The sequence below is a fragment of the Orycteropus afer genome, unplaced genomic scaffold (assembly GCF_000298275.1).
Source record: "Orycteropus afer afer isolate SDZICR_OR568_19922 unplaced genomic scaffold, OryAfe1.0 scaffold00235, whole genome shotgun sequence".
Classification (NCBI taxonomy): Eukaryota; Metazoa; Chordata; class Mammalia; order Tubulidentata; family Orycteropodidae; genus Orycteropus; species Orycteropus afer.
In genome coordinates, this window is record NW_006921822.1 from 4,639,406 (window position 1) to 4,654,325 (window position 14,920).

The following is a 14,920-nucleotide window of genomic DNA, read 5'->3' on the forward strand; positions in this document are numbered from 1 at the left end:
CTCGGAAACCCAAGGAGGGGTCGCTATGAGTTGGGTCCAACTTGACGGCACATAACAACAACACAAGGTGAGAAAGGCAAGTAAAACACAAGCCAAACTTGCATGTAAGAATTTGGGCCTCAACTATTAAAGTACAATGTAAAAGGGAATTTCTTGAGTCTTTGCTCTTCATGTCAGAATTAACTAGTTAAGGTATCACCGATGTTCTGAAGGGAGCTCTGGTGGCATAATGCCTAAGGCATTTGACTGCTAACCGGAAAGCTGGTGATTCAAACCCACCTGCCACTCCTCAGAAGAAAGGTTGGGCAATCTACTTCCGTAGTGATACTGCCTCGGAAACCCAAAGAGGGGTCACTATGAGTCAGATCTGACTCAATGGCAGGGTGTCATATGTTCTGAAAGGTACTAGGGACAAAGGGTATAAAGGACTAGACCAAAGGACTAAATACCTCTTCTTGTAACTTCACAGACAGGAGGCAGTCCAATTCCATTTACTCTAATTTGTGAACTCCTTAGGAGCTTACCCAATCTACTATGGGACCTCCGAGGTGTTGTGAACCATGAAAATCTGCTCTCTTAGCCAGAAGGGACAAGTCTATGATAAGACAGATTGGCAGATTTCTAAATCTGACAGGACTTCTCCCAAACAGGCTGTCTTCAGTTACCTTATTATTTCCTCTCTATAGCATAGTGCCTAAGGCACTTGACTGCTAACTAGAAGGCTGGCAGTTCAAACCCACCAGCCACTTCTCAGAAGAAAGATTGGGCAATCTACTTCCGTAGTGATACTGCCTCGAAAACCCAAGGAGGGGTCACTATGAGTCAGGTCCCACTCGACGGCACATAACAACAGCAACAGCAAAGAGAGCAACATAAAAGTGATGGTGGGTGATGGAGCTGACATCAGGATTGTTGCAAGGAGGATGTCAGAAAGCTCTTGGGGAGAGGAATACCCTTGTGCTGCAACCATTCTTCCAGGAACACTTTGAGGTGTATGAAGAAATGCATTTGTCCCCACCTCAGAATGACTTCAGTCCTTGGGCCACAGTATTGTCTAATGATCAAAGATCATCTTGTGGAGCTGGACCTGGGACTGCTTCATGAGCACATTCCCACATACCTCAAAGAAGTCTGAGTCGGGTGGCTGTCATATCTGACCTGGGGTTCTTAAACATGTCAACCACGATTTAAGCCATGAATTTGAATCTTTTGTCTGTTTCTATTAGGCTACTGGATCATGATGGTGGTATCGAGATGGATCAGGCCAGAAATGTGTTTCAGAAAGTTGTCCTGTGATTCCAGTTTGCAATCCTCCATTTGGCAGTCAAGTATCTTCTGATAGTCTTCCCAAGCCATTCCCTCCTTGAAAGGCAGACAGAAGGGAATAGACTAAGAGCACTTGTTATGTAGATGAGCAAGAATGAGGTCCTCTACAATGTGGTGGATCGCCTATATTGTCATAACCATGATGAGGAAAGCTGCTTTCTGATGAGAGGCTACCTCCTCCTCTTCTCTCCTCACAAATTTCTCTGCCAATTTGTATTGGACAAAGTCCAGGCCCTGTGGGTGAAACGAGACAGTCACAGAATGCCCAGTTAATTGAACAGATTCTCCAGAGAGTAGCCTGTGAATCTTGTGGAAATCTCCTTAAGCTTTAAGCTTGCAATGGTGGAGATTTGGTTCACTGGAATGGTGGCAGCCTTTTGGAGGTCCATCTTGATCTTTTTGGCCTCTTTAATGTTGGTCAAACCCTTAAAGGTTGGGAACACTACATTGCTTTTTCTGGTCACATGGAAGTTTTCATTCTGTTTCCCTCCTGGGCCCTCGCAGGGAGCTGAAGACTTTCTAGGCCTCTGAACTCTGCTGAACCTGTGACTCTTACTGTTTTACTGGGGGCTCCTCTTCACCCTACCTTTGCTTGTCTTTACTAGTCTCTGCTGATCTTCAGTTGCAAGTTGGTGAGGAGGTCCTACATTCCCTGCAGAGCTCACTCAACTACTTTCTTTGCCATAGGAAAGTCATTTTCAGAGATGTCCCAGATGATCGCTGAGATAAGGCTGCACAGCTGGTTGACTCAGGTTTAGAAGGGAGGCAGACCTATCTTAAGCAGGTCTTTGTAGTAGTTGGAGGAGTCTATCTTCTGCTGGAGGTACAGCACCACCTCCTGCATGGCACAGAGGCTTCACTGGTGGACCTGGCCCTTCTCCATCCAAAGCCACTCCCACTCCACTTATTTCAGACTCTGTTACTCTGCCTCTTAAAGTTTTGGGCTCAGAATCTTGGTTCAGTGCCCATGTTCTGCTTTGAGCTAGACCTGGTGTATTGGAGCATCTAGGCTACTTTTCTCTATCACTTTACACAAGTTCTGGAATTCTTTATATTGTTTCAGTTTCTTTTGTTGGTATTAGAGCTTATAAGGCTGCAGTCTACAGCAGGAGCCCTAATTCTACTTTGAGACACCATTTGAATTCTTTATGACCATTAAACCAGCAATGTGGCTATGCTTAGAAAGTCCATGACAAAACTAGGGAGGCAGTTTGTCCTCAAGAAGAATATGAACAGAAGTAGATTATGCTCACATAAATAACTAGGGAACTTTCCTGGTTGTTTCCTTAATGATTTACTGAGAATAGCTGCATGATATCTAATTTAAACTAAAGATTGAGGTCCTGCTATTGTCTTGTAGCCACCTTGTGGCTATCACTCAGGGACTCATAGTCATAAATCCTAACCTGTCCACCTCATGGTCATGTGGTCAAGCCCCAGAACCACTATTTTTTTCCCACATGGGGTTTCCAAGACTGTAAATCTTTGTAAAAGCATCATCTTCCTCCCAGAACCACTCTTGTAACCCTTTTTAATCTTCCGTTGTGATCCTTTCTCCCGTATTTCTGCCTTCCACAGTAATGAATTGACCTGCCACCAATCATAAGCTTTCTGATGATTTCCTTTGTTTATGATCATATGAAATTAGCCCCATTGTGGTGGGTCAATGGACTCTATTTGACTTCTGTACTGTTTATATACTGATAGTTTCCCTCATTCTGGATGATTGTCTTTGTGTCCATGGCTTAATAAAAGGGGTTTCTATAGAATATGTTCCACCACTCATCTGTTTGTCATGGTGTGGTGGCTTGTGTGTTGCTGTGATACTGGAAGCTATGCCACCAATATTTCAAATACCAGCAGGGTCACCCATGGTGGACAGGTTCCAGCAGAGTTTCCAGACTAAGACAAACTCAGAAGAAGGAAGGGGCCATCCACTTCTCAAAAAATTGGCCAATGAAAACCCTGTGAATAGCAATGGAACACTGTCTGATATAATATTGGAAAAATTTATGAATAGCAGTGAAACATTGTCTGGAGTAGTGCATGAAGTTGAGCCATTCAGGTTGGAAGGTACTCAAAATATGACTAGGGAAGAGCTGCCTCCTCAAAGTAGAATTGACTTTAATGATATGGATGGAGTAAAACTTTCAGGATCCTCATTTGTTGATGGGGCCAACTCAAAATGGGAAGAAACAGCTGCAAACATTCATTAATAATGGGAAAATGAATCTAGGAAAATTAGAAATTGTCAAAAATGTCAGGGAACATGTGAAGTTTGCTATTCTAGCTATTGTTGTTGTTATTTGCCATCGAGTCGGACCCCGCTCATAATGACCCTTCCTTGGGTTTCTGAGGCGGTATCACACATAAGTAGATTGCCCAACCTTCCCTCTTGAGGAGTGGCTGGTGGGTTTGAACTGCCAGCCTTCTGGTTAGCAGTCAAGTGCCTTAGGCACTATGCTACCAGGGCTCCTATCCTAGGTATTAGTGATCTGAAATGGACTGGCATTGACTATTTTGAATCAGATAATCATATGGTTTACTATGCCAGGAATGAGAAAGATAAGAGTAATGGCATTGCACTTATTGTCAAAAAGAACATTTCAAAACCTATCCTGAAGTACAATGCTGTCAGTGATAGGATAATATCTATACACTTACAAGAAATACCAGTAAATACTACTATGATTCAAATTTATGTCCCACACTAAAGCCAAAGACAAAGAAATTGAAGATTTTTTACCAACTTTTGCAGTCTGAAATTGATGAAACATGCAATCAAGATGTATTGATAATTACTGGTGATTCAAATGGGAAAGTTGGAAACAGTGAAGAAGCATTGGTAGTTGGGAAATATGGCCCTGGTGATAGAAATGACACCAGAGATCACATGATAGAATTTTATAAGACCAATGACTAATTCTTTATTCATATCAGTAGGGTTAGTTCTACTCTGATGATGCAGCTCTTTTCCAGTCATATTCTGAGAGCCTTCTGACCTAAGGGATGCATCCCCCTGCACTGCATTGGACAGTGTTTGTGGGCTGTTCATAAAGTTGCACAGTAATGTATCAGACAGCGTTTCTCTGCTATTCATCAGGTTTTCCTGGCCAATTCTTTAAGAAGTGGATGGCCTTTTCTTTCTTTCTAGTCTGATATGGATAAACTAAAGCTTTTGAGACCTCCATTTGCTGACGTGGGATGACTCAAATTGAGGAGAAACAGCAGCAAACATCCTTTAATCTGTGACAAATGTATCTGTGGTTTAATAATTTCTAGTATGGGTACACATAGATTGGTTAGTAGGGCATATTTTGGTGTATTTTAGTGTGCTTCTAATGAGTCCTTTAACATCCAATTTGTATGATTATTTTGGGGGTGAAATCAGGCAGGCCTGGAAATCAAAAGCCTATCTCACCTACAAAGAGCTACTTTCTGCTCAAGGGCAAGTTTCAGAGTTTCTTCTTACATCCATTTTGGTCTTTTCTTCCTTTCTCTTCTTTTTAATGATATCTTGCTTTTTTCATGTCTGATGTTCTTGATGTCATCCAACAATTCTTTTGGTTTTTGGTCACTGGTGTTCAATGCATCAAATCTATTCTTTAGATGGTCTCTAAATTCAGGAGGGATATATTCCAGGTCATATTTTGCCTCTGTGGACCTGTTTTAATTGTCTTCAACTTCAAGTTGAACTTGTGCATGAGCAGTTGATAGTCTATTCCACAATCAGCTCCTGGCCTTGTTTTGGCTAAAGATATTGAGTTTTTTTTTTTGTTTTTTTGCTAGTTGCAAAGCTCCAGTGAGTGTGATAATTTCAGCCTTCTGGGCTGAGGAACTGGTTGGTAAGGCTTAAGCCTCAATCACATCATGTAGGATTACTACAGCATAACCGACTGTGCCAATGCCCTGTTCTACAAAACTAGTTCCATAAGTGAACCACTCCCCATCAGTATTATCAAGCAACTACAAACAAAATGCAAGGGATCCGACTCATAGTGACCCCTCCTTAGATTTCTGAGGAGGTATCACTATGGAGCTCTGATAGCGTAGTGCCTAAGGCACTTGACTACTAACCAGAAGACTGGCGGTTCAAACCCACCAGCCACTCCTAGGAAGGAAGGTTGGGCAATCTACTTCTGTAGTGTTACCCCCTTGGAAACCCAAGGAGGGGTCGCTATGAGTTGGGTCCAACTCAACGGCACATAACAACAACAACAACAACAACAACAACAACACTACGGAAGTAGATTGCCCACCCTTCCTTCTGAGTAGTGGCTGGTGGGTTATTAAGCAGAGTGTCCTTTGAATCAGGCCAGGTGGAGTACATCTCTTCTGTGGTCTCTGTACAATCATGTATTAATTTTCCTCAGTTTGAAGGAGGTAAAAAGGTAGCAGCGTTAAAGGTAAGTTTTAAGGTTACCTCATCTGTCAGTTTTGTTGTACTGTCATGGCTTGAATGTTGCTGTGAGGCTGGAGGCTATGCCACCAGTATTTCAAATACCAGCAGGGTCATCCATGGTGGGCAAGGTTCGGTGGAGCTTCCAGACTAAGACAGACTTGGAAGGAGGAAGAGGCCATCTACTTCCCAAACTATTGTCCAGTGAAAACTTTATGAATAGTAATGAAACATTGTCTGATATATTACTGGAAGGCTACCTCAGGTGAGTCTAATAAGATGGCTTGGTGCCAGGTCATCCTTCCCCCAGAAAGCCAACTCCTGCCTTTAGTGTCAAGTGTGATTTGAACTTGGTATGGGTGAATACCTCCATAGGCTGTCCCTGGGTGAATTTAGAGGCTTCTTTGATTTAGAGGCCACTGCCCATAAGCATACAGGCCAGTCCTGACCCACAGGCCTTAGGAGAGACCCAGTGTGTGGGGTAAGCACTCCCAGTGCTTGTTCTTGCCTCTGGTATACATAAAACTTAGAGGATTTTGTCAGGTATGGGAAACCAAGGGCTGCAGCTCTTCCAAGTTCCTGTTTTCAAAGTGTCAAATGCTCACTGACATTCAGCTGACCATTCCAGAGATTGGAGCTTTTTCCCTTTTAGGACTTCATATAAAGGTTTTGTGATTAATCCAAAATTTTGGGATCTAAATCCTATAATATCAAGAAACCCTCTGAGCTGTTTCTGGGTGGTTGGTTTGGAGAGGGAGATTATAGCTCCCTTTTAGGCAAAAGCTGGTGGAAACCTACAGACAATTGGAAACCTAAGTAGGTAACTTCTCTTTTAAATATTTGGGCCTTTGGGGGTATGGTAGTTAGGGTTGTACATCAAGTTGGTTGGGCCTGGTTGAGTGTCTGGGCAGCTGAATGTAGTTATTTCCCAGGGAGAGACTGGTAATTAATTACGTGGTGTAATCTACTGGAGAAGCTGAGTAGCTGCTTTAGGGCTGTGGGCTGCTTCTAGTATATAAGAAGCAACTTTGAGGAAGGTCTCCAGCTTTTTGGTATGCTTGAATCCTGCATGTAGCCAAGTCATTGTTCAGCAGCCTGCCATGCCCTGAGAATTTTGGGACTTCCTCTGGATGTGAAATAGTGGCCTGCTGTGTTATTTGGTAACGTTGGGACTCTGCCTTTATACTTGTCAACATTGGGTTTGTCAGCCTCAGCAGTCATCAGCTGTCTGAGTAAAGAAAAGCCTTCAGCTTCAGTGGGCCAGGAGTAGGAGGCAGGGCTGAAGCCCAAGGTTGAGGGGCTTTCACCCAGCTCCTAGAGAGTGGCACATTTAACTCAGACTTAAAGCCTCCAAACTGTAAGAGGATAAACTGTTTGTTAAAGCCATTCCATTTGTGGTATATCCCTGTCAGAGTGGCACTAGGTAACCAAAACAGGGGGAGATACTTAATATCCCCTTTTTGTGAAATGGGTAAGTATCTTCACAATGTTTCTGTCTGAACTTGTCAGATCTTGACTTGCTATCAAAATGGCATCCACATACTGAAGTCAAATACCTCCCTCCACCTTATAATCCCTTAAATCTTTGTTTATGCTGCTCTGAAGAGAGTTGGAGTGTTTTTTTTTTTTTTTAAAACATTGAGGGAGGACTTCTCAGATAAACTGAATCCTCTCCTTGCTGTCTGGGTCCTCCCATTCAAAAGCAATAAATCTTGGGAGCCAAGGTAGAGAGGAATGCAAAGGAAAGTATCCTTTAGGTGTAGGACCATGAAGTGTGTAGTAGATGCTGGCATCTGGGTGAGCAAAATATAGGGGTTTGGGACAAGGGGATGGATAGTGAACACATTCATGGCTTTTAAGTCTGCACAAATCTATATTCACCATTAGGTTTCTTCACTGGTAGAATAGAGAGAGTTCAGGGGACTGACAAGGCTTTTTTAGCTTTTGCTTAAATAACTTCTCCATTACAGATTTTATAACTGCTTGAACCCCAGAAAACAGCAGATACTGTGTGCAATAGGACAGTGCAGCCCATGATGCCAGTTTAATTCTCACTGGGGTTACTCTATAAGCCCTTATAGGCTGAGTGAGGTCCTAGACTTTGGGAGTTACTTGATATAAAATATCCTGGGGAATAGTTGCTACTTGGACTTGGCTCTTGGGGCTAGCAGTTAGCATCGCCAGAAGGCCTGTGCTGTGGTTTTTATCGACCTCCATAGTGACAGGCAAACAGTGGCCTCTAATTGGCTAAAAGATCCCTTCCTAGTAAGGGGATTGGGCATTCAGGTATGTATAAAAAGGAATGAGATAAGATTTGGGTTCCAATTGCACAGTCCAGTGGGGAAGTCAATCTTTTTGTCTTGGGTGCCCCCAAGACTCCACTAATAACACAGTCTCTAATGGTGACTTTACCTATAGGTTTGTTTAAGACAGAGTAAGTAGCTCCAGTATCAAGTAAAAATCCAATGTTCTTATTTGCCATGTTGAGTGTCACCCGAGGTTCTGCAGAGGAAATGTTGATGGAATCATTCACAGGAGCCAGATGGTTCCTTGGGCCTTGTTACTTGGAGAGCTGTGGCATTTGCACTTCATACTTGTTTCTAGGGCTTTCTTCTGACCATCGTCTTGGGTTGATCCAGACATTCTTTTTTCCAGTGCCCTTCCTGCTTGGTATGCACACTACTGAGGCCCCAGCTTTGCTCACTGCCAAAAAGGGGCCCTCCAGAATGGAGCAGTTAACAATGGTGCTCCAGTTCTGGAGAAGTGAGGATGACTTCAAGGTGGCCTTTGCTAAAAGGGTAGGGAGGCCACATCTTCTGACCTCCTCTAACTGCACAAGAGGAAGACAGAATCACCGTCAGTAGCCCAAGGCCAATTCCTACGAGGCCAGTCTTGCTGCCTCCCTCCAGCCCTTTCACCTACCCTGACACCAACCATTCCTCCCGCAGCACTCACCACCTCTCTGCTGGGTTTGATAATTCACTGCAGTGGCCACACAGAACTCACAGATTATGGGGTTTATTAGGAAAATACCAGGTTACAATGCAAGTTCAGGAAGTATGCTCAGTCTCTCTCAGCCTGCTGTCTCTCAGCCAACAGTCTCTCATAGTCTCTCTCCCAGCAGTGCATGTCCCTCGGTGTCTCTCTCAGAAATGCATGTCTCTTGCATCTCTTTCCCAGCAGCGCATGTCTCTCAGGAGCGTGTGTCTCTTTCAGCAGCAGGTCCTTCTCAGCCAGCAGTCAGAGAGACTTCTGCCTCTAGGAGGCCTCCTTCTGAGCCTGGTAGAGTGGCCAAACTAACCAATCATAACATCAGAATTCTAAGCACCTGAGAGAGAGTGAACTTGCCAGAACATTACTTTGTGCTGCTCGCAAGAGAAATATCCCAGGTGGGTGATTTTAACAATCAGGATCTACTCAGTTTCTCACAGCAAATTCCACCATGGAGTTTACAAAGACTTATGGCTTGAAAAGCCATACCAGGTAATTTACTACAGTGCGCCCTTGTAAAGCAGTGGCCAACAATCGAACCTTTTTCTGTATAGCCTTTTACCTTTCTTTTCTTCTGTTTTATGTCAGTAGTTAAAAACCCTGAAGGGATCCTCAACCAGTTTGCACAGAGGAATCTGGGGGCTAGCCTCTAATTTCTGTAAATTCCTTCTAATATCTGGTGCACTCTGAGCAATGAAATGGAGCCTGACAAATGGGCAGATGGGACATCAGCGTTGATGTTGGTATATAACCTGATTCCCTCTGTTACTTTGCTCATGAAGGCAGTGGTGTTTTCCTCCCCTCTCTGGGTAATTTCCTTGACTTTGCTGTAATTCACTCTCCAGTGGACACACTTCTGCATCCCTGCAAATAAGTAGCTTAATGTTTAATCTTTTCCTTTCTTGCCTGCTCATTAGGCTCCCAGCAGGGGTCTTGGTCTAGCACTGCCTCATTCCCAGATTTAATAATCTGACGCCCTGCATTTAAGGGAACTAAACTAACAGCATACTCTCTTGCCCCAGTTATTATTCTGCACTTTCCATCCGTGTAATAAGTGGTCAAGATAACTAATATATTTTAAACTTTAAAATATATTTTAAACTTATCTTCAGATATTCTTCTTTAAATCTCTCCAGGTCTTTAGAAAATGTTCCTAATCTCTCTTGACAAGTGGCCAGTTTAGCTGGAGGATGCTTTTGCTTGGGGGCAGCTCTAACTAAAGACTGGAGCTCGAGGTAAGCAGGTCCGGACCTGGAGCCTGCTTACACTTGGGGGTGGCTGTAATATAAGGCTGGGGCCTTAGGTAGGTGGGCATGATGCTCAAGGCTGCTTTTGCTTGGGGGAGGCTCTATTTTAAGGCTGGGGTCTGAGGTAGGCAGACATGAGGCTGGGGGGGGGGTAGCTCTATTTTAAGTCTAGGGCCTGCAGTAGGCAGGCAAGGGTCTAGGGTCTCCTTTCACTTGGGGGTGGCTCTATTTTAAGGCCCAGGCCTGAGGTAGGCAGGTGTGGGGTTAGGGGTTGCTTTCCTTTGTGAGCTGTTGTATTTTACCACCCGGGCCTGAGGTAGGCGGGCGCGGGGCTTGGGGCTGCTTTTGCCTGGGGTCAACTCTGTGTTAAGGCCAGTGACCAAGGTAGGCAGATGTCAGACTTGGGGATGCTTTGCTTGGGGGAAGCTCTATTTTAAGGCTGGGGCATGAGATAGGTGGGAACAACTAAGGGAGATGGACTTGTCTGTCAGTTTGTTGTCCTATGGTGGCTCATGTGGTGCTGTGAGGCTGGAAGCTATGCTACAGGTGTTGCAAAATGCCAGCAGGGTTACCCATGGTGGACAAGTTTCAGCAAAGCTTCGGGGCTAACAAAGACTCAGAAGAAAGAAGAAGCCATCTACTTCTAAGACAATTTGCCTGTGAAAACCTTATGAATAGCAGTGAAACACTGTCTGATATACTACTGGAAAACTTTATGAATAGCCCTAAAACATTTTCCAATATGGTGTTGGAAGATGAGCCCACCAGGGAAGGCACTCAAAATTTGACTGCCTTCAAATTTTCAGGGGAAAGGCTGAGTCCTCAGAGTAGAGATGATCTTAATGTGAATAAAATAAAGCTTTTGGGACCTCCATTGGCTGATGTGGCATGACTCAAAATGAGTAGAAACAGCTGCAAACATCCATTATAACAAGAATATGGAATGTACGAAGTAGGAATCCAGGAAAATTGGAAGTTGTCAAAAATGAAGTGGAATGCATAAAGATTAGTATCCAAGGCATTACTGAGCTGTAATGGACTGGTTTTGGGCATTTTGAATCAGACAACCATATGATCTACTATGCTGGGAATGACAAATTGAAGAGGACTGGTGTAGCATTTGTCATCACAAAGACAGTTTCAAGATCTGTCCTGAAGTACAATGCTGTCAGTGATAGGATAATATCCATACACCTACAAGGAAGACCGGGAGCTCTGGTAGCATAGTGGCTAAGTCACTTGCCTGCTAACCAGAAGGCTGACGGTTCAAACCCACCAGCCACTCCTCGGAAGGAAGGTTGGGCAATCCTACTTCCGTAGTGATACTGCCTTGGAAACCCAAGGAGGGGTCGCTATGAGTCAGGGTCGACTCCACGGCAAACAACAACAACAACAACAACAAGGAAGACCAGCTAATAGCACTATTATTCAAATTGACGCACCAACTACCAAAGCCAAAGATGAGGAAATTGAAGATTTCTATCAACTTCTGCAGTTTGAAATTGACTGAGCATGCAATCAAGTTGTGTCAGTTATTACTGGTGAGTGGAATGAAAAGTTGGAAACAAAGAAGAGTCCCTGGTAGTTGGAAAATACAGCCTTGGTGAAAGAAATGATGCTGGAGATCCATGATAGAGTTTTGCAAGACCAATGACATGTTCATTGCAAATACCTTTTTTCAACAACAGAAACAGTGGCTATACACGTGGACTTCTCCAGATGGAATACATAGAAATCACATTGACTACATCTGCGGCAAGTGGCAATGCAGAAATTCAATATTTTCAGCCAATACAAGGCCAGGAGCTGACTGTGGAACAGACCATCAATTGTTCATATGCATGTTCAACTTGAAGTTGAAGACAATTAAAACAAGTCTGCAAGAGCCAAAACATGACCTTGAATATATCCCTCCTGAATTTGGAGATCATCTAAAGAATAGATTTGATGCATTGAACACCACCGACCGAAAACCAGAAGAATTGTGAGATAACATCAAGAACATCATCCGTGAAGAAAGCAAAAGGTCATTAAAAAGACAGGAATGGAAGAAAAGAACAAAATGGATGTGAAAAGAGACTCTGAAACTTACCCTTGAATGGAGAGTGGCTAAAGCCAATGGAAGAATCAACAGGATAAAAAAGCTGAACAGAAGATTTCAAAGGACAGCTTGAGAAGACAAAGTCAATTATTATAATGAAATGTGCTAAGACCTGGAGTTAGAAAACCAATAGGGACAAACATACTCAGGATTTCTCAAGCTGAAAGAACTGAGGGAAAAACGTAAGCCCCAAGTTGCAATATTGAAAGATTCCGTGGGCAAAATATTGACTGATGCAGGAAATAGCAAAAGAAGATGAAAGGAATACACAGAGTTCCTGTACCAAAAAGAATTGGTCGATGTTCATCCATTTCAGGAGGTGGCATATGATCAAGAACCAATGGTACTGAAGGAAGAAGTTGAAGCTGCACTGAAGGGAGTAGCAAAAAACAAGTGTCAAGGAATTGACGGGATACCCGTTGAGATGTTTCAGCAAGCGGATGCTGCACTGGAGGCACTCACTCGGTTATGCCATGAGATTTGGAAGACAGTTACCTGGCCAACTGACTGGAAGAGATCCATATTTGTACCCATTCTAAAGAAAGGTGATCCCACAGAATGTAGAAATTATCAAACAATCTCATTAATATCACATGCAAGTAAAATCTTACTGAAGATAATTAAAAAATGGTTGCAGCAGTATATTGACAGGGAACTTCCAGCAATGCAAGTTGGATTCAGAAGGGGATGTGGAACAAGGGATATCATTGGTGATGTCAGATAGATCTTGACTCAGAGCAAAGAATACCAGAAGGATGTTTACTTGTGTTTTATTGACTATGCAAAAGCATTTGATTGCGTGGATCATAACAAATTGTGGATAACATTGAGAAGAATGGGAATTCCAGAATACTCAATTGTATTCATGAGGAACCTGTATGTGGAACAGGTTCTACATACACTGTTCTAACACAACAGTGGGGTACTGCACAGTTTAAAATCAGAAAGCGAGTGCATCAGGGTTGTATCCTTTCACCATACTTATTCAATATGTATGCAGAAAAAATAATCTGAGAAGCTGGACTATATATGTGAAGAAGAACATGGCATCAAGATTGGAAACTAAGCAAAACCAAACTCACTGTCATCAAGTTGGATCCGATTCATAGCCACTCCTGCTTGGGTTTTCGAGGCAGTATCACTATGGAAGTAGATTGCCCATTAACAACCTGCGATACTCGGATGACACAACTTTGCTTGCTGAAACTGAGCATGACTTGAAGCACTTACTGATGAAGATTGAAGACTAAAGTCTGCAGTATGGATTACATCTCAATATAAAGGAAACAAAAATCCTCATAACTGGACCAATAAGCGGCATCATGATAAACGGAGAGAAGATTGAAGTTCTCAAAGACTTCATATTACTTGGTTCTACAATTAATGCCAATGGAAGCAGCAGTCAAGATATCAGATGACTTATTGTTGTTGTTGTTGTTATGTGCCATCGAGTCAGCCCTGACTCACGGCGACCCCTCCTTGGGTTTCCGAGGCAGTATCACTATGGAAGTAGGATTGCCCAACCTTCCTTCCAAGGAGTGGCTGATGGGTTTGAACCGCCAGCCATCTGGTGAGCAGTCAAGTGCCTTAGCCACTATGCTACCAGAGCTCCTTATAGCACTGGGCAAATCGCCTGCAAAAGACCTCTTTCAGGTGCTGAAGAGCAAAGATGTCTCCTTGAGGACTAAGGTGCACTTAGTCCAAACCATGGTATTTTCAGTTGCCTCATATGCATGTGAGAGCTGGACAATGAATGAGGAAGACCAAAGAAGAGTTGATGCTTTTGAGTTGTGGTGCTGGCGAAGAATGCTGAAAGTACCATGGACTATTAAAATAACTAATAAATCTGTCTTGGAAGAAGTGCAGCCAGAATCCTCATTGGAAGCAGGAATGGCCAGCTTTCATCTCACCTACTTTGGTCAGGTTGTCAGAAGGGACCATTCCCTGGAGAAGGATGTCATGCTTGGTAAGGTGGAGGGTCAATGAAAGAGGGGAAAGCCCTCAACAAGGTGGATTGAGAAGGTGGCTACAATGATGGGGTCAGGTATAGCCAGGATCATGGAGCTGGCACAGGACTGGCATTGTTTCCTTCTGCTGTACATAGGGTCACTATGAGTCAGAGATGACTTGACAGCACCTAACAACAACAACAACATAGGTTCAGGTGATGTATTCCTTTTGTTCTATGTACCAGCTCATACAGTCTGATGCCTCCTGAGAAGTGAAGTAGCATAAATTCACTATGCTATAATTCATATTTGCCTTTGTTCCCAATTCATATTGTATGGGAGGCTGGGGAGAATGCTGAGTTTCTGATAGGAGATTTGGGAACAAATAAAAGTTGATCTAGGGCTGAGGAAAATCCTGATAATGATGACATCTCAGAGGGTTGCATATTCTCTTGTCTGTGAGGTAGGACATCATCTACCACCAAACTGGAGTAAGCAGATAGCTTAGAAAGAAATACATTTTTCTAAAATGTTGTCGCCTCTCAGCAGCTAGTCACAGTGGTAGTAGAGGCAACCTTTGCCCAAACTGCCCAAACTGCGCTGCAGGTTCTCCTAGCAGCAGCCTTGAGAAGCCATGGCATAGTGCTGGGCTGCAGCTATGGTCAAGCACTGTTTGTGACCTCCTGTATTCTTTTTAGATCTCAAACATGATTGCCTGAAGGATGTACCTTACCCTGAGGAAGGCTTATTAACACAACACAAAGAACCCTAACCACAGGAGAGATTATATCCACACTTGCAAGGGGGCCACAGTGTTAGGATTTATGACATTTACAAGGAGGTGAATCAGGATGAAGTTTATCAACAGAAGTGTTGGGGGAGGGGGCAGAGAAGAGGAAAGCAACCC

At 43.4% G+C, this 14,920-nt stretch overlaps 1 pseudogene; it reads right to left on the reverse strand.

Annotated features, from left to right (window-relative positions):
* Nucleotides 1-903: 903 nt before the first annotated feature.
* On the reverse strand, nucleotides 904-14,649 carry LOC103203958 (annotated as a pseudogene).
* Between the last annotated feature and the right edge of the window lie 271 nt (nucleotides 14,650-14,920).